This window comes from Macaca fascicularis, chromosome 3 (genome assembly GCF_037993035.2).
Source record: "Macaca fascicularis isolate 582-1 chromosome 3, T2T-MFA8v1.1".
Taxonomy (NCBI): Eukaryota; Metazoa; Chordata; class Mammalia; order Primates; family Cercopithecidae; genus Macaca; species Macaca fascicularis.
The window spans coordinates 90,226,814-90,254,666 of record NC_088377.1 but is presented as its reverse complement, the minus strand read 5'-3'; the positions used below and the strand labels follow the sequence as shown (position 1 = coordinate 90,254,666).

At 45.0% G+C, this 27,853-nt stretch overlaps 1 protein-coding gene and 1 pseudogene across 11 annotated transcripts in view; both read left to right on the top strand.

The window, feature by feature from the left end:
- Positions 1–27,853, top strand: part of SUGCT (succinyl-CoA:glutarate-CoA transferase) — a 752,487-nt gene that overhangs the window by 7,161 nt on the left and 717,473 nt on the right. Inside the window, exon 1 of one of the 11 annotated variants that reach the window (XM_065542092.1) lies at positions 18,688–18,752. The exons of the other annotated variants lie outside the window; for them this stretch is intronic. The gene's annotated coding sequence lies outside the window, so the exon portion shown is untranslated. Of the gene's footprint in view, positions 1–18,687; positions 18,753–27,853 lie in introns of those variants that run through there. 11 annotated transcript variants of the gene reach the window in all.
- Positions 13,274–17,767, top strand: LOC102116111 (tRNA (guanine(6)-N(2))-methyltransferase THUMP3-like; annotated as a pseudogene).

Here is a 27,853-nt window from a genome sequence, read left to right as displayed (position 1 = left end):
TGGCACAACTTGTTACTCCAGGCTGTAGAATCCTGGAAAAGAGCTACCAGGGAGCCCATGCCCGGTTGACTGGACGACCACCCTAATGGAAAGGGGACGGTCTGGGGCTCTGGCTTGCCATGCGCACAAGCATAACAATTGCTTTTGTTTAACGTGCAGATGGAATACTTGATCCATTCTAACCAGGCGTTTGCATCTTGGTATCCTTTCTTAATTGCCAAAGTTTGTTTTAAATCTTTACTTTCTACGATAGCTATCTTGGTCTTATCGTTAGATGGAGGAGGGGCAATTGTTCAGTTGTGAGAGGTTTTGGAAGAAGGCTTAGAGGAAGGTATAGGCGGTGGGGGATCAAAGAAACGTATTTCAAAGAATCCCATAGGGTCTGTCCTGAAACCTCAGCCCCCATACCTTAAAACTGGCTTAAAGAAGGGAACCAGCTTAGAAAAGGGGAAGAACTTTGAGGGTTTGAGATAATAACCTGTATTGGATTGCAGTGGTTTAGCTGATCCCCAGTTGGGGGTTGGCTGTCCCTATAGTAAAATGAATGTATGGTTTTAGGAAATTACAAAAACCTGTTGGAGCAGTCCATCCTTGCTCTTTAGTGGTCCATAGAATGTTGGAGAAACTACAGTGCAAAAGCTCTATGTCGCGGGGCAAGACTCCTGGTTGACACTGGGGTCTTTATCGAAATATCCCCGGATTGAATGGTCCCAATTCACTAATGTCTAGTCTCAGGAGAGTCAGGAGGGACAGAGGTACTTTTCTGAAGTAGAGAGCTGTCTTTGACTTGGCAAGTCCCCACAGGGTATAACAAGGCGTGCATCAAATGCAGTAGTTTGAAGAGAAATTGACTTGGTTATATTAATAACTAGGTAGTCAGCAATAGAGTGAGGAAAGATGAAAGAGTAATAGAATAGATGAAAGAGAGTTAAATTTTTCTTTGCTTTAGTTTGGTAGAGTTTTCCCCCGGGACTATGACCCATGACTCTGGAGGGGGCGGTGCTTTTGGTGTGATGACTCCATCCCCTTTCCATTGTACAAATAGCAGTCTCAGTGGTTAGCAGTAGAAGGTAGGGTCCTTCCCAGACTGGCTGGAGTTTTCCTTTGATGAGAAGGTGATCCTTAGGCTGGTGCTAGTTTAACGGAAATTCTAGGCATGGTACCTGTGCTAGAAGACTTTTAGTTTTGAGGGAAAGGAAATTGGAAGGTAAACCAAGTATATAATTTCTAAGAAATTGATCTTTTGTTTTTTAATGTGGGGACATCAGCAGTGGACTTTATAGTCCTTGGTGTCTTCTTACTGAGAAATTTCCTTTAGCACCTATTTTTATTAGTTTTTAGACCAAAGAAAGCCAGACACTGTTTTTTATTTGACAATGCTTCCTGTATGATTTTTATACCAGATAAGCTAAATTTCACCTTTAAATTAGTGTGCTATTAATGATAAACTTAATTTTAATAAAACCTTGTAGTCACATTTATCCAATTTTTAATGTCTGACCATAAAGTAAGATTTTTATACTCTTTTTAACCTTGTATAATTTTTGTTAAAGAGCAGATTCGTGCTTTAAGAAAAACCTGTTGTGCTTTAATTTTAATGTCCAGTTCACAGAAAAACTGGATGATACCCCTTTAACTTTAGCCAATATGTTTACACACAGAATTTCCTTTAAAATTAATGTTTCGAAACTTGCTTAAACCTTTTAAACAAAAAAAAATTTTTAACCTTTTAATGTAGGTAAAAATCCACATTGTTATGCCTCATTATAATCCTTTTATCAAAAGTATATTTACTTTCCTTACACACCTTGCACATAAACTGTTTCTTCAATAGTTTTACATTCAGGAGGCCTAATTACTTTTAAATTATACAACATTTCTTGCATAAATTTCCTTTTATAACTTTTTTTCACAACTTTCATAGACAATTCTTAGATATGCCTCAGTTGCAAACTTTTAGCAAACTTTACTTTTGTTGAAAACCTTGTAAGTTTGGGCTTTCAATTATTCTTCCTTTAAACAACCAGTTAATTTATTTTAGGACAAGCATTTACCATATAGCATTCCTTTTTACATAAATTCTTCCCCCTACTTTTTTCTTTTTTTTTCTCAAAGATGATAACCATTCTTTTCCAAAGCAACTTCCTTCATGTCTGTGGACTAGACTGCCTAAGGCCAGAAGATTAGAAGTTAGGATAATACATGTGACACTGTTAACTTTCAGCAAACTTTAGTTTTGTTGAAAACCTTGTAAGTTTGGGATTTCAATTATTCTTTGCTATTAATAAGACCCAGTTCAGTCCATATTAACTTACAATTGGTATAGATGGTTCCTTCCTGATTCTATAAGTACTTTAAGGCTTGGCTGAGTGCAAACAGCTCGCATGTTTGAGCAGACCAATTATTAGACAATTTTCCTAACTCTGCTTCTACTAGAGTTTCCTTATCACTTACTGAATACCCATTGTGTCTTTTTCCCTCAATCACTGTGGGGAGGAACCATCTATCCTCCTGTCCTGAAGGGAGTTCCTCCTAGGTCTGGTCGGACCTTTGTATTCTAATTAAGATTTAGATTCCCTGTTAGGAAACCTGCTGGGTTAAGGGAATTTTCGGTGGTTGATGTTAAATCATCTTTTTCTAACAGAACAGCCTCATACTTTAAGGTTCTTGAGTCAGTAAGCTACCTTTTTTGCTTTTTTTTTTTTTTGGACTTAGTATATTTCTGACCTGATGAGGTGTGCTCACAATGAGGTTCCCTCTGAAAGTTATTTTTCTATTTTCTTCTGCTAGCAAAGCAGTTGCCGCTACAGATTGAATGCATTTGGGCCATCCGCATGTTACTGGGTTAAGGATTTTTGATTAGGAAGGCTAATCAGTGGCCTCAGGTTGTCAGTGGCCTTAGTGCTTCCAGGCTACGCCCTTATTTACACTGACAACTGCTGAGACCAGCTGGGTCTTGGAGACCCTAACCCAGTGGCACTAGAGGAAGTAAAGACACACACATAGAAATATAGAGTGTGGAGTGGGAAATCAAGGGTGTCACAGCCTTCAGCGCTGAGAGCCTTGAACAGAGATTTATCCACATATTTATTGACAGCAAGTCACTTATAAGATTTCCAAAAAGTATTCCTTATGGGAAACAAAGGGTGGCCAGGTGTTCCTTGCACTCATTGCGGTAAACCGACAACCTTCCAGCGTGGGCGTCAAGGCCATCACGAGCATGTCAGTGTTGCAGAGATTTTATTTATGGCTAGTTTTGCGGCCAGTTCATGGCCAGATTTTGGGGCCTGTTCCCAACAGACAACAAGGTGGTATTGGAGTGTTACAGGGTCACAGAGAAGACCTTCAATTATAGGTTTTAAATTTACCTTGGCTTTTAAAGGAATAAGGTACACTATTTTTACTACTTCTATCTCTCTCTTTCTTTCTTCCTCTCTTTGACTTTCTCTTTCTCTCTCTGTCTCTTCCTCTCTCTCTCTGTGACTATTTTTCTGTCTCTTCCTCTCTCTCTCTGCTTCTCTCTCTCTTTCCTCTTTCTCGCTCTCTCTCTCTCTCCCTGTTTCCTCTGCCAGCCATGCTGATGTTCTCCCCCTCCTTCCCCTTCCACTAGGGGAGGGACCAGCAGGAGTGGAGCCACTCTTTCTTCCCCAGAGAAGAAAGGAGAGGAGGGTTCTGAATATTTTTGTTACTACTGGAGGTTTGCACCTCTTTTTGAGGTTCAACCCCCCCATTGTGAGGATTTCTCACTTCCTTCTGAGGTTGAGCCACCACCTCAATGAGGATTTCTCACCTCTTTTTAACCTCCAAGACATCTCTACTAAGGAATACTAAACCACATCCCACGGCTTTCTTTCCCTAGTTCCAACTAAGGAATGCTTTACTGTCCCTGTGATTTCTCTCTCCTTGGTATGTCCTAACCAAGGAATGCTTTACCACCCTGCAGCTTTTTCCTTAGTTCCAACCACCAAGGAAATACTTTACCAGCTCCTGCGGCTTCTTCTTCCTTGGTCTTTACACAGAGACATCGCCACAGTATGTGAGGATCCTTTCAGCTAGGTTACTGGCCAGTTTCTGTCAGCCTTGCTGAGAAATTCGTCGCACCGGGTGGGTCCTGATTTCTCACCCTTGAGGCCACCACAAGGGGGCAGGGTGGACCTCCTCATGAGGGAGAACCAGAGACTGCCCCCGGAGGGGAATGTAATCAAGGGAGAGCCCCCAAATTGTTATAAATAAAGTTTCGGTGCCGCAAAAGAAATAGCACTCAAATATAAAATTTTCTTTTTAATTCTCAGCAAGGCAATGTACTTCTATAGAATGGTGTGCCCTTTCAGATGGAGCAATGGTGAGCACACACTTGGACAAGGGAGGGGAAGGGGTTCTTATTCCTGATGCACATGGCCCCTGCTGCTGTGTCATTCCCCTATTGGCTAGGGTTAGACCACACAGGCTAAACTAACTCTGATTGGCTAATTTAAAGAGAGTGACAGCGTGAGTGGTTTGGTGGGAAAAATGATTATGAGAGAGCAGGAAATTGGAGTCAGGGTAGAGTAGGTAATCAGGTAATCGGAATGAGTCAGGGTGGAGAAGATAATCGAAAAATGTTGCTTTATGAAGAAGTTAAGTTTAAAAGTAGAAGGCAAAGAATTGAACATACTTGTAAAGGTAAACTGAGGCTGGAGCCGAACCAGGAACGAAGACACAAGGCAAATGGCAGTGAGAATAGCTTTTATTGGGGCTTGCGGGTGAGGTTCCTCGGTCCAAAGGTGTGGGCTGAGGAAGTCGCGCTGAGGGAGGAGGGTAGGGGCTTCTTATAGCCCGAGAGGTAGGGAAGCTGGTTGTGCAAACAGGGCCTGGGGGGTCTTGAAACTACTAGTGTAGGAGTTGAGTAAGGGTCATGAGGACGGGGTCTTTGGAAACTCAACCGAAACTGCTGTTTACGAACTTGTGGAATGCAGGTGAGCTGCAGGTCATGGGGGAGTGTGACTGCCCAGCCAGAACTCTGACGCATATAAGTCTGCGGGTGTGTACAAGGGTGAAGGGAGTCTTTAACAAAAGGCCTGCTACTCCGGGTAAGCTGCCATGTTGGGTCTAGATTCCTGCCTAACATTCCGACCTCTTTCCAATAAGAAAATGGGGCGATGTGTTCATCTGGCTGCTTCCTGCTGGTATGGGTCGTCGTGGGGTTCTTTGGAGGTCGGAACTCGGGTATAGGGGTGGAGCAGCATCTGATTGAAAGTGACCTGGGAGACTTCTTTCATGCGGTCCTGTATGAAGCAGAGGACACAGGGAGCTATGAGTAGCAAGAAGCCAGTGATTAGTAAGGGCCTTAGAAAGGGTAGGACTTAACCGGCCACAGACGACTGCCACCACCTAAGTGAGGGCCTTGATCTGAGGTTTGTTCTGGTGGAGTCTTTCCTGAATCTTTTCTAGAGTGAGGAGATTGGTTTCTACTAGTCCTGACTTATTGATGTAGTGTTCGGCCAGGAAGGGGAAAGGAGGCGGTTAGGTTAGAGGAGTTAAAAGGTCTGGGTAAAGGTACCGCAACCAGTGGGGGCTTATTCAAGGCTACACACAAGAAACAACGAGAGATGTTGTGTACCTCGGCCGTGTGTACCACTTGAGCCCCTTCCCTGACTAAGGTTAGCCAGGAGAAAGGTTGCTGCTGTCCTGGGGCTTGCTGCCTGGGTTAGAGCTGAGATGGCTTCCTCCTGTTGTCTGATGTCAGAGGCCAGGCTGAGAGGCTGCTTATGACCTTGATGTAGGCCTTAAAGATCCTGAATCGGGACACGGGATAAGGCTCACTGTGCCCACCAGTCCTAGGAAGGACAAGATCTCTTCCGCATCCTGAGGAGGCTGGAGAGTTTCAATGAGGCTTATTCTATCTGCTGTGAGGCTTTTTGTAGTGAGTGTGAGGAGTATGCCTAGGTAGGTGACAGAAGGGGTGCAAAGTTGAGCCTTACCCGGGGTAACCTGGTAACCTTGGTCACCTAGAAAATTTAGAAGTGTAGCAGTGTCTGTAAGGGAGCACTCCCAGGAAGGACGACATAGTAATAGATCATCTACATATTGTAGAAGGGTGCTATGGGTTAGGGGGCAGAGGAGGATGTCCTGTGCCAGTGCCTGTCCGAAAAAATGGGGGCTATCTCAAAACCCTTGAGGCAAGACAGTCCAGGTCAACTGGGAAGAAACATGAGTGTCTGGGTCTTCCCTGTGAAGGCAAACAGAAAGTGGCAGTCTGGGTATAGAGGGATGGTAAAGAAGGCATCCTTCAGGTCAAGGACAGTGAAATGGGTGGTGTCAGGGGGAACGCGCAAGAGGAGCGTATATGGATTAGGAACAACTGGAAAGGTAGGGACTACTGCCTCATTGATGAGGCGTAGGTCCTGCAAAAGACGATAGGCCCCAGAGCTTTTCCGTACAGGCAGGATAGGAGTTTTGCATGGTGAGTTGGCTGGAACTAGCATGTGCTGTTGGAGCAGGCGTGTAATGATAGGTTTTAATCCCTGTCGATGTTCAAGGGAGATAGGGAACTGGGATCTAGAATGGAACTTGGAAGGGTCTTTTAGCTGGATGCGGACCGGAGTGTGGTGCTGGGCAATGATCGGGGTGGAGGTGTCCCACACCTTAGGGTTAATGGGGACTGGAAACGGGAGTGGGAGGTCAGCCTGCTGGGGTTTGTCAGGTGAGAGAAGGGGGAAGAGGAACGCGAGGTGTGGGGAGGGGTTGGGTCAGAAGTGAACTGAGGCCCCTAGCTTGGAGAGGAGATCTCGTCCTAACAAGGGGACTGGGCACGAAAGAATGATAAGAAATGAGTGCGAGAAGAGGGCGACATCCAGGCGGCAAGACAGAGGAGGAGTCTGGCGGTAGGTGGAGGGAGTGCCGTCAATTCCCATGACTGTGACAGCGGAGGGGTGGCTGGGGCCACTGAAGGAAGGCAAAACAGAGTAGGTAGCCTCCGTGTCCATAAGGAAGGATATGGACTTATCCGCTACCTGTAGCATAACCCTGGGCTCATGAGAGTGAGAGGGGTCCCTGAGTCTGGGCCTCTTCAATCTTCGTCGGTGTCGAGGAGTTGGAAGGCGCCTCCAATACCTGGAGGAGGGTCGTCACTTGGAGGCACAGCGACCGTCCTTAGGTCGGGGCAGTCTGACTTCCAGTGGCCCATCTGCCGACAGTTCGGACAGGGGTGGGTTGGCTCCTTTGGGTTGGGGCACTGCTTGGCCCAGTGGCTGTCGTTGCCGCACTTGAAGCAGGCACCAGGTGGTGCTTGGGTAGTACCTCTTTTCTGGGAGCTCCTGGAGCCGGCCGGTCTCAGGGCTGCTACCAAGGCCTGGGTTTGGAGTTGTACCTTCTGTTTTAGCCTGGCCTGTTGTTGGGCCTCAGCTGCTTCCTCCCTGGAGTTGTAGACCTTGAAGGCCAGTTTGACTAGTCCTGGATGGGAGTTTGAGGGCCGTCCTCTGCCTTTTTAAACTTTTTTTGGATATTGGGGGCCGACTGAGAAATAAAGTATGAAGCTAAGATGGCTCCTCCTGCAGAGGAGGCAGGGTCAAGGCGGGTATACTGAATAAGTGCCTCTGTCAGTCGGTTAAGAAAACAGCCGGATTTTCATCTGCGCCTTGGACTACCTCCTTTAGTTTGTTAAAGTTGACTGATTTGTTAGCTGCCTGCATGCCGGCAAGAAGGCACTGAACCATCATGTCTCAGCGACGGCGGCCTGCCTGCCCTACCTGGTAGTCCCAGTCGGGCTCAGCCGAGGGCACTGCCTCGGTGCCGACTGGCATGGCAGGGTCAGTTAAATGAACCTGGTTAGCATGCTGCCTGGCTGCTGCTAGGATGTGTTCCTGCTCCTCAGGAGACAGGGTTGAGGTCATAACGACATGTAGGTCGTGCCAAGTGAGATCATATGCCTGGCATAGATACCTAAACTCTTTGATATAACGAGTAGGATTGGCCGAAAAGGAGCCTGCACGCTCCTCAACCTTAGACAAGTCTGCCAATGAAAACGGCACATGGACCCGGACTACTCCTTCGGCGCCTGCCACCTCTCGTAAGGGACACAGGAGGTCAGTCCTGGACCGAGTATGGGCTGAGACAGGCGAGGAAGGGGAGGAGGTGGAGGTAGGGGAGACAGAATCTGTCGGGTTTGGTAAGGGCACAGGATTGGGGGAAGGGTGGGGAGGCATTGACGAGGACGGGGATAACGGTGGGTCAGGGTAAGGAGGAGGTTGGGCAGGAGACCGGAGGGGTGGCTGGGATAGGGTGTCAGGAGGCTCAGAAAAAGAGGAGGAATCATCTCTCTCCTTGCTCAAGGGAAGAGACTTTGCGAGCAGAACTTGAGCTAATGAGCATTGGGCACAGAGATCTGGGCGAGAACGCAAGTCCCAAAAGGCCTGAACATAGGGTATCTCAGACCATTTGCCTAGTCTCTTGCAGAAGTTGGTCAGATCTGTGAGAATGTTAAAGTCTAGAGTGCCTTCTGCAGGCCACTGAGACTGATTATCCAAATTATATTGCGGCCATGCTATTGTGCAGAAGAAATGAGTCGCTTTCGTTTTATGTCTTGGCTGAGACTTAAAGTCTGGAGATTCACCAAGAGGCACCCCAGAGGAGATTTTTGGTTTGGTTTGGACTGGGTAGTTCCCATGGTCTCAAGGCGGGCAGTCCGGAGGCAATGGGAGCGTCCTCCCACTGCCACGGGGAGTGCGGGGTATGGTGGCTTCCGGGGAGGTTGGACGTCTCCTAGTCCCCGGTGCCGAGGTCACAGCTGACCAGAGAGAGCCCCTGACGCGGCCCCGCATTTTGGACAGGGACTCCCGGAGGGAGCCTTCAGGACGGGGGAAACTTACCCAGCAGTGATCGAATTGAGTCAAATTTGGTGAGAGGGCTCCAGGCTTGAGGAGGGGATCCCGGCTCAGGGAGAGGAGAGCCTGCCCAACCCGGCAGGTGTCTGGGGAGGGGATCTCCTCCCAGGTTTTGGCACCAAATGTAAAGGTAAACTGAGGCTGCAGCCGAACTGGGAACAAAGACACAAGGCAAATGGCAGTGAGAATAGCTTTTATTAGGGCTTGCGGGCAAGGTTCCTCGGTCTAAAGGTGTGAGCTGAGGAAGTTGTGCTGAGGGAGGAGGGTAGGGGCTTCTTATAGCCCGAGAGGTAGGGAAGCTGGTTGTGCAAACAGGGCCTAGGGGGTCTTGAAACTACTAGGCCAGGAGTTGAGTAAGGGTCATGAGGACGGGGTCTTTGGAAACTGAAAACCGAAACTGCTGTTTAGGAACTTGTAGAATGCAGGTGAGCTGCAGGTCATGGGGGAGTGTGCCCAGCCAGAACTCTGACACATGTAAGTCTGCGGGTGTGTACGAGGGTGAAGGGAGTCTTTAACAAAAGGCCTGCTACTCCGGGTAAGCCGCCATGTTGGGTCTAGATTCCTGCCTAACAATACTGACATAGTAATTCTTTGAAAAGAAATTTAGAACTCCTATCTAACACAGGCAACTATGTTTCCCAAGAAATGTGAATTGACTATCAGCTGTGGAAAGGTAAGACCTGGCTGGGCACAGTGGCTCATGTTTGTAATCCCAGCACCTGGGGAGGCTGAGGTGGGTGGATGACCAGAGGTCGGGAGTTCAAGACCAGCCTGACCAACCCCATCTCTAGAGAAGCCCCATCTCTACTAAAAATACAAAATTAGCCGGGTGTGCTGGCACATGCCTGTAATCGCAGCTACTCAGGAGGCTGAGGCAGGAAAATCACTTGAACCCGGGAGGCGGAGATTGCTGTGAGCTGAGATGGCGCCATTGCACTACAGCCTAGGCAACAAGAGCAAAACTTCGCCTAAAAAAAAAAAGAATGAAGACCCATCCCCATGATGAGGTTTAAGAGCTCCTACACCACACCATCTTGAGGTTACAGAAAGAATAGGGGATTGGATTCTGATGAAAGAGGTTATGGGAACGGTGAGAGAAGAGGAACTCTGTTGGGGGAAATAAAGGATTGCTAGGGAGAATGAATGGATGAGGAGAGCGATTAACTCGTTCTCTTTAGAATTAACTAGTTCTCTTTAGAATTTGAATGAGTCTGAGAGACAGGCTTTATCTTCTGAAAGGGGCTGTTCAGGTCTGATTACATTCTTGGTCTTCCAGGGAGGGGAAGAAAAACCAGTTGTTCTTTGGTGGGTGACCCTGGAGTTTAGGCAGATAAAAACTTAAACTTCTTTAGAAGCAATGGTAGGGGTGGGGAACCTTGGAGAGTCCTTGAGGTTTCTCCTTCAGTTCAGCATGTCAATATGCCGAATTTTGGGGTCTCAGTTTTTGAATCCCAACACAGTCCGTTCTTTGAAAAGTGCAACAGATTAATAAGCATGTAGCTTATTTTAGATTTAAAGATTTGGAGATATAACCTTAAATACTGGATTTTTATAAATGTAGCTAGGGTCTTCCTGAAACTGCCTTTGCAAAATTGTGACTGAGACAGTGAAAGAGATCTAACCTTACTGACTCCATCTTGCTTCTTGCCTCCAAGCTGTCCTTGTTCATTCCTGGGCGTAGGCTGAACTAACTTTAGGAGAAACTTAGTTTATAGCTTATAGTTTAAACAAAGACTGTAACAGCCCTTTCCCAAAGCAGACCTCCTTCTTGTCTGGGGACTAGATTGCCTTTGTAGGACTAGCATTAGCCACAAGATTAGAAATTATGGCTTAGGGCCGGGCGCAGTGGCTCATGCGCATAATCCCAGCACTTTGGGAGGCGAGTGGATCACTTGAGACCAGGATTTCAAGACCAGCCTGGCCAACATAATGAAACCCTGTCTCTACTAAAAATATAAAAATTGGCCAGACGTGGTAGCTCACGCCTGTAATCTTAGCATTTTGGGAGGCCGAGGCAGGTGGATCACCTGAGGTCAGGAGTTTGTGACCAACCCGGCCATCATGGTGAAACCCTATCTCTACTAAAAATACAAAAAATTAGCCAGGCATGGTGGCAGGCACCTGTAATCCTAGGTGCTCAGGAGGCTGAGGCAGGAGAATTGCTTGAACTCAGGAGTTGGAGGTTGCAGTGAGCTGAGATCGCGCCAGTGCACTCCAGCCTGGGCAACAAGAGAGAAACTCCATCTCAAAACAAACAAACAAACAAATACAAAAATTAGCAGGGTGTGCTGGTTCATGCCTGTACTCCCAGCTACTCGGGAGGTTGAGGTGGGAGAATGGCTTGAACCCAAGAGGTGGAGGTTGCAGTGAGCCAAGATCGTGCTGCTGCACTCCAACCTGGGCGACAGATTGAGACCCTGCCTCATAAAAATAATTATGGTTTAGGAGTCATGCGGCTGGAGGCTGCAAGATTCTGACACTCCCAGAACTGCTCCTAAGATCAGTGCTTAAGATATTTTGCAGACCCTACACTTGATGGATCAGGTGGCCTCACCCAGATTAATAAACTGGTTCATCTGATCTTATGGTCCCCATCCAGGAACTGACTGATCAAGAAGACAGCTCTGACTCCCTAGGACTTCATTCTGACCAATCAGCACTCCTGGCTCACTGGCTCCCCCGATCCTCATCAAGTTATCCTTAAAACCTCTGCTTGCTGGGCCAGGCAAGGTGGCTCCTGCCTGTAATCCCAGCACTTTGGGAGACTGAGGCAGGTGGATCACTTGAGGCCGGGAGTTTAAGACCAGCCTGGCCACCATAGTGAAACCACATCTCTACTAAAAATACAAAAACATTAGCTGGGCGAGGTGGTGGGCGCCTGTTATCCCAGCTACTCGGGAGGCCAAGGCAGGAGAATCGCTTGAACCCAGGTTGTGAACGTTGCATTGAGTCGCGATCAGCCATTGCACTCCAGCCTAGGGAACAAAAGCGAAACTACTCACACACACACACACACAAAAACAAACAACAACAACGACAAAACTCTGCTCTCTGAATGCTGGGGAGACTGATTTGAGTAATAATAAAACTCTGGTCTTCGCTAAGCCAGCTCTGCGTGAATTACTCTTTCTGGATTGCAATTCCTCTGTCTTGATGATTGGCTCTATCTAGGCAGTGGGCAAGGTGAACCCCTTGGGCAGTTACATTCCTAGGCCTTAGCCAGGGAATTACCATTTATATGATGATGAGTTCAGGGAAAAAGAGATGAAGAGACAGGGAGAAAGTTTTATCTTGGGCCGGGCACAGTGGTTTACGCCTGTAATTCCAGCACTTTGGGAGGCTGAGGTAGGCAGATTGCAAGGTCAGGAGATCGAGACCATCCTGGCCAACATGGTGAAACCCTGTCTCTACCAAATTACACACACACAAAAATAGCTGGGCGTTGTGGCGCACACCTGTAGTCCCAGCTACTCGGGAGGCTGAGGCAGAAGAATCACTTGAACCCGGGAGGCAGAGGTTGCAGTGAGCTGTTATCACACCCCTGCACTCCAGCCAGGCGATAGAGTGAGACTCCGTCTCAAAAACCAAAGCAAAACAAAACAAAACAAAAAAAAGTTTTATCTTGGATCACCTAGAGGTAGAAAAGTTAAGAACTGGAGGTGGCTTCCAGTCATGTGACCTGAGCACATGAGGCCAGTGGAATGCTGGCGCTGAAAGCATCTATGTGGCAGCTGGACATGTCCTTTTCACTGGCTTCAGCTGCCTTTTTTAGATGAAGATTGTATTCACAGTGACTGTGAGCTCCTTAGGTGCAGAAACCGAATTAGTGTTAAACACTGTTGTGTATGCCTGGCATGGCATGAGGACAGTATAGATATTTCCAAGATCTCTCTTCAAGGCCATCCTTGGATCCCAGAGCCTGAGACAGTGTTAGGGATCTTGGAAGCACTGCCAACATGTCTGACATTCAAGAAGCCACTAACAGCTCCTAATTGTAAACCTGCATGAGAACCAGAGGTCTGCACAAGTGACAGAAAGTGACCTCAGAGGTGAGTCTCAGCTTCCTCAAGTCACTATGTAACTGCCCAGTTATTCATTGTGCTCAGTGACCCAGATACCGTTTAATTCATGCATAGCCAGCTGTATAAGAGACTGGGGATTTATTACTCCAATCAGTCTCCCTGAAAATTTGGAGACTGAAGTTTCTAAGGATAACTTGGCAGGTTGGGGGCCAGAGGATAGGCAGTGCTGATTGGATGGGTCAGAGATGAAGTCACAGGGGTCAAAGTGGGTTTTTCTAGCTGTCTTTTGTTTCTGGGTGGGATCACAGAACAGATTGAGCCAGATTATTGGCCTGGGTGGCACCAGCTGGTGCATCAGAACACAGGGTCTAGGAAATATCTTCAGCACCAATGTTAGGTTTTACAATAGTGATGTTATCCCTAGGAGCAACTGGGAAGGTTCGGAATCTTGCAGCCTGTGGGTGCGTGACTCCTAAACCATAATTTCTAATCTTGTGGTTAATTTGTTAGTTTTACAATGGCAGTCTTGTCCCCAGGCAAGTAAGGGATTTGATTTGGGAAAGGACTTTTACTGGCTTTGTTTCAAAGTTCCACTTTAAACTACGTTCTACCCAAAGATAGTTCATCCTATGCCCAGGAATAAACAAGGGCAGCCTGGAGGTTAGAACCAAGATGGAGTCAGTTAGGGCATATCCCTTTCACTGTTGTAACTTTCTCACTGTTTTAGTTTTTGTAAAGGTGATTTCAACTATTGGAGCCAGCTTTGACCAAGCAGCTGTGGATGGAAGTGAGAGACAAATTGGGGTCACCATACAATCAGCAGAGACCAATGCAAGATATATTTTGTCATTTCAGTGAAAATTTGGCTCAGGTTTATTGTCCGAGATCAGTTGATAACTTGTGGTTGTTCAGGAGTTTCAAGATTACTAGTTTAGAAAAACAAAGAAATTCTAAAGGATTTTGAAGACTTGGCTGGAAAACTCCCATGGTCAAACACTTTAATTATAAGGAAAATTAATGCTGATTTTTTTTTTTTTTGAGATGGAGTCTTGCTCTGTTGGCCAGGTTGGAGTGCAGTGGTGTGATCTTGGCTCGCTGTGCAACCTCCACCTCCCTGGTTCAAGTGATTCGCCTGCCTCAGCCTCCTGAGTAGCTGGGACTACAAGCACCCACCACCACACCCGGCTAATTTTTGTATTTGTATTTTTAGTAGAGATGGGGTTTCACCATATTGTCCAGGCTGGTCTCGAACTCCTGACCTTGTGATCTGCCCGTCTCAGTCTCCCAAACTGCTGGGATTACAGGTGTGAGCCATTGCGCCCAGCCAATTAATGTTGATTTTAAGGGAAAAAAGAAAAAAAAAAAAAGCTCAAAAAGATAATTCAGAATTCAAGTAAAAGTAAGGTTGATGATGGATAAGAAGTCCAAACAGATGAAAGAGATGTTAAAAAAAGAGTTCATTCACTACAATGTTTTAGATTCACACATCTTAGATTATTGTGAAAATCCAGCCATCAAAGGAGATAGCAACATTAGTAGGTGATGATTTGGCATCTTGCAAAGATGAGACTGATGAAAGCAAAAAAGAAGAAACAGCATCAAGTGTCAAGTTTAGAGTCATGTGCAACAGAGTAGGAGAGAAACCTTGCTTTCCCTCAAATGAGGCTGGAAGAGATTCTGGGGGTGATGTTTAAGGCTATTTTAAGTGGAAGGCCGACATGACCAACTTTGATGTTGCGATTCTTTTGACTATCCATGATATCATTGTGGGCATGGCATCGACTAAAGCGAGTCTCCATTGAAGACATATCACACATTTTGGACCTCTGACTCTTTTGTACCTATCAGTATTTTGGACCTATGGGCACATTTTGGACCTATCAACTCTTGCCCCTGGGATATCCAGCCTCTGTAGTCTGCTACCTTATGTTATAATAGTCGATCCAATGTGTGGAACAGGGGCAATACCAATAGAGGGGACTACTGAATGTTTTCACATTATATTCTGGTGATAATAATCCCCTGGTTGTGTGTTTTTTTTTTTTTTTTTTTGAGACGGAGTCTGGCTCTGTCGTCCAGGCTGGAGTGCAGTGGCCAGATCTCAGCTCACTGCAAGCTCCGCCTCCCAGGTTTACGCCATTCTCCTGCCTCAGCCTCCTGAGTAGCTGTGACTACAGGCGCCCGCCACCTCGCCTGTCTAGTTTTTTGTATTTTTTAGTAGAGACGGGGTTTCACCATGTTAGCCAGGATGGTCTCGATCTCCTGACCTCGTGATCCGCCCATCTCGGCCTCCCAAAGTGCTGGGATTACAGGCTTGAGCCACCGCGCCCGGCCTTCCCCTGGTTGTGAATAGAGCAGCAAGCAATGTCACATCTTTATTGATCAAGAGCCAAATTAAAGAAGGCTAACCATCCAGAAGCTTGCCCATAGATGCTGTTCAATGGGATATCTGCAATCTGCCATTGAGAACTGGCTCTGTGGATATTGTTGTAGCAGATTTGCCATTTGGAAAAAGGATGGTATCCAAGAAGAGAAACTGGAACCTTCATCCAGCTTGCCTACGGGAGATGAGTTGTGTCTGTGTACACCTACAACAGGCCAAGATGTACGATGTACTCAGGATGCGAAATGCTTTACCAAAGCATTATCTGGCATGTGACGTGTATGGTGAAAAGTGGATACAGTTCGGGTGAACACTGGGGGTCCTTGTGCTGCAGTTTATATTTTGAAGTGTACACCTCAAGCTTTTGTTCATCCTTCAGAACAAGATGGAGAAACAGGAACTCTGGTAATGCAAAGATTGAAGATGACTAATAATACTCGTATTTCCCAACACTGGAAATGTCAGCATGAAGAACTTGCTTTAAGAGCAAAACAGTATTAACAAAAGTGCAGTCTGCACTCTTTAAACCTGTTCAAAGCTCTTCACCCTAGTTGGCAAAAGATGTGAATGTAATGTAATGAGATTGAAAGAGTCTTATGAGAAAGCAGAGCTTTTCCTTGGCACTGTTTTGTATTTTGGGCAATTAGTATTTTGCTTACAATGCTTTTAAAGATGCCTAGTGAAACGCCTAGTAAAACGCTGTGAGATTTGGGTGTAGAACATTTTATTTTCAGGCTTAAAACATTTTTTTTTAAAAAAAGTATAGTTTTTTGTAGAGATAGGGGTCTCACCATGTTGCCCAGGCTGGTCTTGAACTCCTGGACTCAAGCAATCCTCCCAAAGTTTTGGGATTACAGGTGTGAACCATGGCACCTGACCTATTTTCAGGCTTTACAAGCTGTTTTCTGTTGTGCCAAGTGCAAAGCTACTCTGGCCTAAAGGAAAGGCAGAGAACATAATTACATCTTAGGCCACATTTCATTGCCTATGTATCTGTGCTATTCAGTTGTTCAAATTCTTTAACTCTAGAAGTGAAGTATTGCATTTTGTGAACAATGTTTGCCCCATAAGATGAAATCTCACAAGTCCTATAGAAAAGTTTACCATCTGCCTTAAAAATTAAAATGCATATCTGTTATTCAGGTTAATATGCATCTGTTATTCAGAACTAAAATAGAGGATTAGGATTTATCAAAGGGATTGCAAAAATACTGTTGTTAGTAGTAGCATAGAGCATTACTATTTGTAAATAGCAGAGGCAGGGCGCGGTGGCTCATGCCTGTAATCCCATCAGTTTGGGAGGCCGAGGCGGGTGGATCACCTGAGGTCAGGAATTGGAGACCAGCCTGGTCAACATGGTGAAACCCTGTCTCTACTAAAAATAAAAAAATTAGCTGGGTGTAGTGGTGCACGCCTGTAATTCCGGCTACTTGGGAGGCTGAGACAGGGGAATTGCTTGAACCCAGGAGGTGGAGGTTGCAGTGAGCCAAGATTGCACCACTGCACTCCAGCCTGGGCAACAGGGCGAGACCCCGTCTCAAAAAAAAAAAAAATAAAAAAAATAACAAAAAATAACAGACACAATTGGTATTTGAGGCCAACAAAGCAAATTAAAAGAAATTTTTTCTTCCAGTTAAAAAAAAAAAAAAAAAAAGGACAAATGAAGAACTGGGATGATGCATGTGAGCTTATAGTGGCTGTCCTGTGAGCTAAGGGGAAAGGACCCTGCTCGTTTTTGTGAGCAACGTAGGTATGGTTCCCACAAAAAGACCCTTGCAGCACTGTTGAGGGAAGCCCAACATTAGAAGATAAGATCCTGGATAAGGCAGTGCTTTTATGAAATATGCTTCCAGTGGCTAGGGGCTATCTTCAAGTGACATTGTATGCAGAAGACATCACCAGACAAAAAAAAAACATCAAGGAACATTTGAGCACCCAAGCCTCTTGGGGAGCCCCATAAATACTTGGTTATTATTGTTAATAACTGGTTATTAATAATGTGGTGGTGTGTGTTTGGAAGTTCTGCTTTAATGCAAGTAAGGGTAACAAGTCAAGGAAATTTAAGTCTAAATGTAAATGGGACCTTGTCTAGTTCTATAAGGCTGAGGAGTTTTACTTAGGATACCTAAGATTTTTTTCTTTCTTCTTTCTTTTTTTTTTTTGTTTTGGCGATAGAGTCTCTCTCTGTGGCCCAGGCTGGAGTGCAGCATGTAATCCTGGCTCACAGCAACCTCTGTCTCCTGGGTTCAAGCGATTCTCCTGCCTCAGCCTCTGAGTATCTGGGATTACAGGCGTGCGCCATCATGCCTGGCTAATTTTTGTGTTTTTTGTAGGGATGGGGTTTCACCATTTGGCCAGGCTGGTCTCGAACTCCTAACCTGAAGTGATCCACCTGCCTCAGCCTCCGAAAGTGTTGGGATTACAGGCGTGAACCACCGTGCCTGGCCTAGGATACCTAAGAGTTTTAGTGCCGACTGGGCGCGGTGGCTCATGCCTGTAATCCCAGCACTTTGGGAGGCCGAGGTGGGCAGATCACGAGGTCAGATCGAGACCATCCTGGCTAACACAGTGAAACCCCCTCTCTACTAAAAATACAAAAAATTATCCTGGTGTGGTGGCGGGCGCCTGTAGTCCCAGCTACTGGGGGGGCTGAGGCAGGAGAATGGCATGAACCCTGAAGGCAGAGCTTGCAGTGAGCCGAGATCGGGCCACTGCACTCCAGCCTGGGCAACAGTGAGACTCCGCCTCAAAATAAAAGAAGAATATTTTTAGTGCCTTGTCTTAAAAAAAAAAAAAAAAAACTACACTTGGGAGCCCAATATGTAAGAGCAAATGGGCTATATTCAAAGGAGGAATTGGAGTCCCAGAGACCTGCTCACTCTGTACTCCTATTTTAACTACCCCCCTACCCCCTCACCACCTCTGAGGTGGTGGCTTCTGGTGGCACCTCTGAGGAATTCCCAAGGCTCTGCAGAAAGGGTTTGAAAGCCACTATTTTTTCTTTGGTTACTTTTACTATGTATTATTAAGAAGTAAATATTGGACAGGCGTGGTTGTTCCCTTGAGGACAGGAGTTCGATACCAGCTTGGACAACGTGGTGAAACTTCCATCTCTACTAAAAATACAAAAATTAGCCGTGCGTGTTGGCACACATCTGTAATCCCAGCTACTTGGAGGCTGAGGTACAAGAATCACTTCAACTCGGGAGGCAGAGGTTGCAGTGAGCCAAGATGGCACCACTGCACTTCAGCCTGGGTGACAGAGCAAGACTGTCTCAAAAAAACAGGGTAAATATTTTCATGTTTCTGCATGGTCAGGGCTTTCTGAGCGTAGAAAAGTAGAACCTGGGTTAAAAGACAAGCCTTGGGAGTTAAAAGATGACTTAAGGGATATAAAACCCAGAGCGCTGGAGGCATTCCCAAGATTATAAACCCAGTAACATTTATCTTACCTTCTCCTGGAGACATTTATTTATGTTCCAAAGGGTAAGAGCCCGGGGAATCTTCCCCTTTTCTTCCCAAGGAGAATTTGCTTACTGTAGGTAGATTAGCTTTCTTTCACTTTCTTAGGCGAAGGCGGCAGCTGGGCAGTTATCCTGTACAAACTTACAGATTCAAAATTTTGGGATTCTTCTCCTGTAGTTCAACCCTTACCTATAAATGGGTTTTCATTGCATTGTCTATGGGGTATTAGGTATGGGAAAATTATGTATTTCTTGACTTAAGTAATAATAACTCTGATCTCTGCTCCAGAAACTTTGTGTTTACTTTCAGATTACAAGAATGAATAAATATAGAGATTAAAAACTTAAATATTTTTATGTAAAACACTTCTTAGGAGAATATACTTAATAATGTATCTGTACAGAAATGATTGTATGTATACTTCAGGTTTAAGCTTTACCTTAGTATCCCTGAAACTTTTCAGATTATCTCAGTTTTCCTTATAGAGGTGCTTATTATTAGCTGTTTCATGTTAAAGACTACTAATAGTGGAAAAGTAAATGCTTCTATAGGATGTGATTAGCTCACTCATTGATAGGGTTAGACCTGCACTGAGCACAGTAGATTACTTAACTGTCACTTAAATAATGATCTCATTGATAAAGGGAGAATTAGAAGTGGCTTGTTTTCGAGGGTTTCTGAGAGCCGGATTCTACTGCTTCATTAAAATGTGATATTTTGGGGCCAGGCATAGTTGCTCACGCCTGTAATCCCAGCACTTTGGGAGGCCGAGGCAGGCAGATCATGAGGTCAAGAGTTCAAGACCAGCCTGGCCAACATGGTGGAACCCCGTCTCTACTAAAAATGCAAAAATTAGCCAGGTGTGGTTGTGCATGTCTGTAATCCCTGCTACTCGGGAGGTTGAGGCAGGAAAATCGCTTGAACCTGGGAGGTGGAGGTTGCAGTGAGCCGAGAGGGCACCACTGCACTCCAGCCTGGGTGACAGAGCAAGACTCCATATCAAAAAAAAAAAAAAAAAAAAAAAAGTGGTATTTTCATTTCCAATTATGCAAGGTAGTCAAGCACAAGAGAAATGTTTTATACATATTTACTTCTTTGTAGACTAATATTCCTCACCCAAGTGTAACACAGGTATTAATGCATTAACTTATGCTTATAAACATTTTCACTGAAAATAATAACATTACTGACAGATTATTTCTATATGAAGAAAAACAGAGTATGAATATTGTTTTCCAGATACAAAGACTAAAAGTTTATTTAAAAATGAGTAAATATGGCTGAGTGTGGTGGCTCACGCCTGCAATCCCAGCACTTTGGGAGGCCAAGGCAGGCAGATCATCTGAGGTCAGAAGTTCGAGACCAGCCTGACCAATATGGTGAAACCCATCTCTACTAAAAATACAAAAATTAGCTGGGCGTGTTTGGCGTGCGCCTGTAGGCCATACTACTTGGGAGGCTAAGACAGGAGAATTGCTCGACTGGAGGCTCAGAGGTTGCAGTGAGCTGAGATGGTGCCACTGCACTCCAGCCTGGGTGACAGAGTAAGATTCTGTCTCAAATAAATAAATAAATAAATAAATAAGTAAAATAAATAAATAAAATGCGTAAATAAATTTTTTATGTCCCTAGCATTTACATATTTGTATTTTTTTCAATTGTTAAAATGATGGATACATTTTGCAGAAAATGTGAAATATTTAGGAAAATAGAAAGCAAGGAAAAATACAGATCTCTTTTTAAATTTGTATTTCTTGAGACAGGGTCTGGCTCTATTGCCTATGATGAAGTGTAGTGGCATGATCACAGCTCATTGTAGCTTTGACCTCACTGGCCCAAGTGATCCTCCTACCTCAGCCTGCTTTTGTATTTTTTTTTTTTTTTTTTTTTTTGCGATGGAGTCTCGCTCTGTCGCCCAGGCTGGAGTGCAGTGGCACGATCTGGGCTCACTGCAAGCTCCGCCTCCAGGGTTCAGGCCATTCTCCTGCCTCAGCCTCCCGAGTAGCTGGGACTACAGGCGCCCGCTACCACACCCGGCTAATTTTTTGTATTTTTAGTAGAGACGGGGTTTCACCATGTTAGCCAGGATGGTCTCGATCTCCTGACCTCGTGAACCGCCTGCCTTGGCCTCCCAAAGTGCTGGGATTACAGGTGTGAGCCACCGAGCCCGGCCTGTATTTTTTTAATAGAGACAGGATTTACTCATATTGCTCAGACTGGTTTCCAGTTCCTGGGCTCAAGTGATTTGCCTGCCTTGGCCTCCCAAAGTGCTGAGATTATAGGTGTGAGCCACCACGTCTGGTCAGATAATTTCTTTATGGCCGGTTTTTACACAGATATGGCAGAGAGACAATTGGAGTAGTATTTTTAAGTTTTGTGGCTGGCATTGGGGAAAAGAGTTCTGGTTTTTGTGACCCTTGTTGGGGAAGAAGTTGTTTTTTGTTGTTGTTGTTTTTTGTTGTTTTTTTCGTTGTTGTTTGTTTGTTTGTTTCTGAGACTGAGTCTCGCTCTGTTGCCAGGCTGGAGTGCAGTGGTGTGATCTCGGCTCACTGCACTCTGCCTCCTGGGTTCGAGCGATTGCCCTGCCTCAGCCTCCCGAGTACAGGTGCACACCACCACGCATAGCTAATTCGTTTGTATTTTAGTAGAGAGGAGGATTCACCATGTTGGCCAGGGTGGTCTCATTTCCTGACCTTGTTATCTGCCCACCTTGGCCTCCCAAAGTGCTGGAATTACAGGTGTGAGCCACCGCTCCTGGCTGAATTCTAGTTTTTATAGCTATCCTCAGAGGAGAATGGGACTGAGAGATAGGAAGGCAGGAGGTCAGAGAAAAGCTTTGGCTTCTGAGGCTGCTGTGATGCCTACATTTTAGGGTATGGTTTCTGTGCTTCAACAATGGTAAACACCTACCTTTCTTCTGGGAGGGAGTCTGGAATTGTGGTACATGGTATGCAGACAGTGCCTATGTAAATAGTGTTCATTGAAAACCGAGGTTCTGAGTCTCTAATAGATTTCCCTGGGCACAAACTTTGCATGTTTCTATATCTATTTTTTGTTGTTGCCGGAGAAAGAAGCATACCTGATGTGGCCTTCCATGAGAGCAAAAGAACATAAGCAGCCTTTGCATGGCATGAATTTTTTCCATCTCTACCTGTGTCTTTTCCTCTCGTTGGTCCTGTCATATGTCATTTTGCTGTAGTAAACCTTAGCTCTGTATACAACCAGATGATTAGGTCCTGTGGATCCTCCTAGCAAATCACTGAAAATATGGGTGGTCTTGGGAATCCCTGAAACAATACCAAAGGCAGAAACCATAAAATAATTTTCTTTTTTTTAAAGATGGAGACCCGCTCTGTCGCCCAGGATGGAGTGCAGTGGCGCAATCTCGGCTCACTGCAACCTCTTGCTCCCAGGTTCAAGCGATTCTTCTGCTTCAGCCTCCCAGATAGCTGGGATTACAGGCGTGTGCCCCCACACCTGGCTAGTTTTTGTATTTTTAGTAGAGATGGGGTTTCACCCTGTTGGCCAGGCTGGTCTCGAACTCCTGACCTCAGGTAATCCACCCTCCTTGGCTTCCCAGAGTGCTGGGATTACAGGTGTGAGCCACCATGCCCAGCTAATTTTTGTATTTTAGTAGAGACGGGGTTTCACTATGTTGGCCAGGATGGTCTTGAACTCCTGGCCTCAGGTGATCTGTCCACCTCGGGCCCCACAAAGTCCTGGGATTACAGGTGTGAGCCACCATGCCTGACCCTTGAATTTTTTTTTTCTTTTTTTTTTTTTTTGAGACGGAGACTGCTCTGTCATGCAGACTGGAGTGCAGTGGCGCAATCTTGGCTTGCTCACTGCAACCTTCTCCTCCTGGGTTCAAGTGATTCTCCTGCCTCAGCCTCCCGAGTAGCAGGGACTACAGGCACCTGCCACCACGCCTGGCTAATTTTTTTGTATTTTTAGTAGAGACAAGGTTTCATCATATTGGCCAAACTGGTCTCGAACTACTGACCTTGTGATCCGCCTGCCTCGGCCTCCCAAAGTGCTGGGATTACAGACGTGAGCCACCGCGCCTGGTCTGAATTGTTTATGTAAAGAGAAAATATGGAAATTAATTGCAAAAGTTGAGGATTTGGCCAGGCACGGTGGCTCACTCCTGTAATCCCAGCACTTTGTGAGGCCAAGGCGGGCGGATCACGAGGTCAGGAAATCAAGACCACGGTGAAACCCCGTTTCTACTAAAAATACAAAAAATTAGCCGGGCGAGGTGGCGGGTGCCTGTAGTCCCAGCTAGTTGGGAGGTTGAGGCAGAAGAATGGCATGGACCCGGGAGGCAGAGCTTGCAGTGAGCCGAGATCGCGCCACTGCACTCCAACCTGGGGGACAGAGCGAGGCTCCATCTCAAAAAAAAAAAAAAAAAGTTGAGGATTTTTTTTTTCTGTTTTTATTGTGTCTCTTTTATTTACTTTATTAATGTAACAGAGGCTTCAGAAAATTAATATTAATTAGTTGTATTGGAAGGTGAATTCCTATTTTATTTTTTATTATGCATAAACATTTGATGCTGAAAATTCATGTCCCCTCTGCCTCCAGAGATTTCAGAAAAAGAAATCTAATTAAAAATTATCATCTCGATGTGATTCTTTTGTGAGTGATTGTGTTAAAGAGGAATAAAGTGGATGATGATGAGACAATAATTAATCTGTAATTATGTCAATACATACTCATGAATTTCCATGATGAACAGAACTGAAGCCTCCTTGAGTCCATGAAGATCTTTTACTCTCCTTTTCCACGAACCTCGTTTCTTATTTCCCATGAACCTAGAAATTGAAAACAATTATTGCCTGGTGACTCCCAAATTATAATTTCCCTGGAATGTCTTCCAGTGGATACTAATTTTCCAGGTACCATCAACTCCTAAAATTTCCTGTCAAACTAGGTTGTTAGGAACAGAGCTTCTTCCATGACTTTGGACACATGCTGGAAAGGAAACATCATGCTGTTACAGATAAAGCTTCAGCAGATTAAGAGTGCATGCTTTTAAGCGAGGCCCATTTTCTGCCTCTTCGTGCATAAGGTCTGGTGGTTAAGTTCTCTGTGAATCATCAAATTAAAAAATTATTTTGGTGTATATCAAAGGTTTCTGTTTCATATTGCTGTTTGAGCAGTTTGTTTTGTGACTTGGCCTTTAAAAAAGTTTTTTAATCTCAGTAGTTGGCTAGTATGGGTGGGAAGAGATGCCATGATTCCTGTCACACAGATGAGCCACTTGTGTGGGCATCTGTCAATTATCCCTGCTCTGGTGTTGCTCAAGTTTATTTGTGTCGTCTAAACCCCAGGGCCAAGTACCAGGGGAGTCCTACCAAGCAGCTTTGGCAAGCATAGAATTGATGGCAGCTTCATTATAATTATACTTCTTTGCATGGTTGACCAGCTGTATCATCATAATAGCTTTCCATACTAGAGGCCAAAAAGACAGAGAGATATACAAGCTGCTCAATATATTTCAACAAATTACATTACAATTTATGCCTTTTCCAACTGTTTTATGCCTTGTAATCATCCCCTACTCCCACCCAGCCCATCAGTTCTTTCACAAATAGGCAAAATTTGACTGTAGATATCCTTTTTAAGTATAGTGCATTAAGAAATGATTTTTTTCTTGTTCCTTAGAATAATCATACTAAGATTATTGTTTTCAAACAAGAAGTTATTTGCTGTAATAGATCATGTGACTGTATAATACATATATAGTAATGATGATAGTAATAACAATTGCAGGCCAGGTGTGGTGGTTCATGCCTATAACCCCAGAGCTTTGGGAGGCTGAGGCTGGCGGATCACTTAAGATCAGGAATTCAAGACCAGCCTGGCCAACATGGGGAAACCCCGTCTCTACAAAAAATATTTTAAAATTTGCTGGATGTGGTAGCACGCACTTGTAATCCCAGCTACTCGGGAGGCTGAGGCAGGAGAATCACTTGAACCCAGGAGGTGGAGGTTGCAAGGAGCCGAGATTGTGCCTCTGCACTCCAGCCTGGGTGACAGAGCTAGACTCCGTCTTTAAAAAAATAAAAATAACAATTGCAACTTTTAGTAGCATTTACTTTATGCCAGGGAGTGTACTAAACACTTTATATACAACATTTCATTTAAAACTTGCAAACTCAATGAGACAGGTGCTTCAGATGAGGAAAGGGAAGCTTTGATAAGTGGAGTTACCTCATGCAATGTCACTGAGCTTGTATATAGTAGAGCAGGGAGTTGAATCCAGGCAGTCTGCTCTTAATGATTTAAAACTCACTCATTGATTTTGACTTAAATATGCTCTAGAAGTCCTTTCTGAGTGTCTTATCAGATAATAAAAGTAAAATTCCATTGCCTGATATTAAATGAATTCGGTTTAAAAGTTTTTGCTTCATTAAATGGCCAACTATTACATGAAACGATATTCAACATCATTAGTCATCAGTGAGATGCAAATTAAAACCACAACAAGAAACCTTTATATGCCCATTCGAACAGCTAACATTAAAAAATGAACAATTCCATGGCTGGGCGTGGTGGCTCACATCTGTAATCCCAGCATTTTGGGAGGCTGAGGCAGGTGGATCACCTGAGGTCAGGAGTTTGAGACCAGCCTGGCCAACATGATGAAACCCTGTCTCTACTAAAACTACAAAAATTAGTCAGGCATGGTGGTGGGTGCCTGTAATTCCAGCTACTTGGGAGGCTGAGGCAGGAGAATTGCTTGAACCCAGGAGGTGGAGGTTGCAGTGAGCCAAGTTTACGCCACTGCACTCCAGCCTGGGTGACAGAGTGAGACTCTACCTCAAAAAAAAAAAAAAAAAGAACAATTCCTATATTTCAAAGATGTGGAACATATGTAACTCTTACACAATGTGGTACAAGCATTTTAGAAATCTGTTTAGGCTGTTACTTAAAAAGCTGTACATGCACTTACCATATAACTCAGCCATTCCACTAAGTATTTACACAAGAGAAATGAAGACATGTTCTCACAAAGATTTGTACACAAATGTTCATAGCATCTTGATTCACTGTAGCCTAAAAACCAATTCAGTGTCCATCAACAGCTGAATGTATAAACAAATGTAGTATATCCGTACAGTAGAGTATACTCATAAAAATGCAACAACGTGATGAAACTCAGAATCATTATGCTTAAGGAGAGAAGCCAGACACAAAAGTACATACGTTTTTCATTTATATAAAATTCTAGATCATGAAAATTAAATTATAGTGACAGAAAGCAGACCAGTGGATGTCTGAAGCTGGAAATTGAGGAAGAGGTAGTTTGCAAAGGGCAAGTGGAAAGTTTTAGGTGCTGGAAAGTTCTCTTTCTTGATTGTGGAGGTGATTTTGTTACAGGCGGGTCTTTATTCTTAGAGCTCCCAAGATGGTGGCGGCCGTTCCCAAGATGGCAGCAAGCCTTTTGTTCTCTGACCTGGGGTTCATGGCCTCACGGATTCCAAGGAATGGAACCTTGGGCCATGCGGTGAGTGTTACAGCTCTATTAAAAGGCGTGGGTCACAGAAGAGAACCATGGAACCCAGTGACTAGGGTTCAGCTCGATTAGGACAAACCCGGGCACTTAGCAATGCAGGAATAATGGCATACCTTTAGCCTGATCAAGAGTGGCAGTGGGCACCTCACTGGATCAGAAACACAGCGGACACCCTGCGGGATCTGGAGGGGTGAAAGTCAGTGGTGGGTCTGTGAAGGCAGCAAACAGCGGTGATGGACAGTGAGTGAAAGCTCAGCTCGAGCTGTAAAAAACACAGACCAGAAAAAGAATGTGCAGTTGCAAGACTTAATAGAGTGAAAACAGAGCTTCCATACAATGGGAGGGGACCCAAAGGTGGTTGCCCACTCCCGGCTCAAATGCCTAGGGTTTATATCCCAATCATTGTCCCTTCCCCTGTGCTCTCAGGTGATATATGATTTGACTACTTCTTTACCTCCTGCTTTTAGCCTAATTTGTATTTTAGTGAGCCCTCTTTACTACCTGATTGGTTGGATGTGAGCTGAGTTAGAAGCCCCATGTTTAAAGGTGGGTGCGGTCACCTTCCAAGCTAGGCTTAGGAATTCTTAGTTGGCCTAGGAAATCCAGCTAGTCCTGTCTCTCAGTCTCACCTCTCAACAGGAAAACCCAAGTGCTATTGGGGAAGTTGGCTGACGACTGCTCTAACGGCTTCCTGCTGAATTGGGGCATAGTAGGGGTCATGCAGTTGAGATTTCTTCGGGAGGGGTGCCTTGGATGTCATTAACATCAGAGCATGGGCTAGCAGGCTGGTCCAGGGGTCCGTGGTAGATCTTAGTCATGGACTGCATCTGGGGCTCCATTTGAAGAACGATTTGTAGTTTAACAGCTTCAATTCTGGAAGACAACTTAACGAGGAGGTTAAAGATACAGGGATTGAAATGTATGGCCTGAAGTGCAGGGGATTCTTTCTTTGGCACACTTCACAGGCCCTGACTATCTGACTGATAGTTTTTAAAAGGCCTGGTCCAGTAAATGATTTGGCCATCTGATGCGTGCTATCAATGCCTAAGTGAAAGGTTTGGTGAAGGGTTTTAAGTAATTTCCATTGGTTAGCTGCAGGCAAAAGTATTTTTCCTTCTTCCATGGCTAGCCATCCTGAGGGGAGGAAACTATGTTCTTGTGAGGTTCCCCATTCTATTTCTTCTGCTGAGTACTGGGACTTGGTTTCCCAGAGGGGATTACCTCATACTAGGGGACCTTCTATAAGCATTTTTAATGGAGGGTCTCGCCTTGCGGCTCTTTTGGCTTCAATATCTGCTTGGCAGTTCCCTTCTATTTCCCTTTCCTTTCCTTTCTGATGACCCCAGCAGTGTAAGACTGATACCTCTTTAGGTTTCTGTACAGCCAATAATAATCTCCTAATGGCTTCCTGATGTTTGATAGGTGTTCCCTCAGAAGTTAGGAATTCCCTTTCTCTCCATACTGCTGCGTGGGCATGGAGGACTAGGTAAGCATACTTAGAGTCTGTATATATATTTACCCTTTTTCCTTCTCCTAATTATAGTGTACAATGGCCCCTGCTTTTGCTAGGATGTCTGTCCCTGACAAAGGAGTGGGGCTT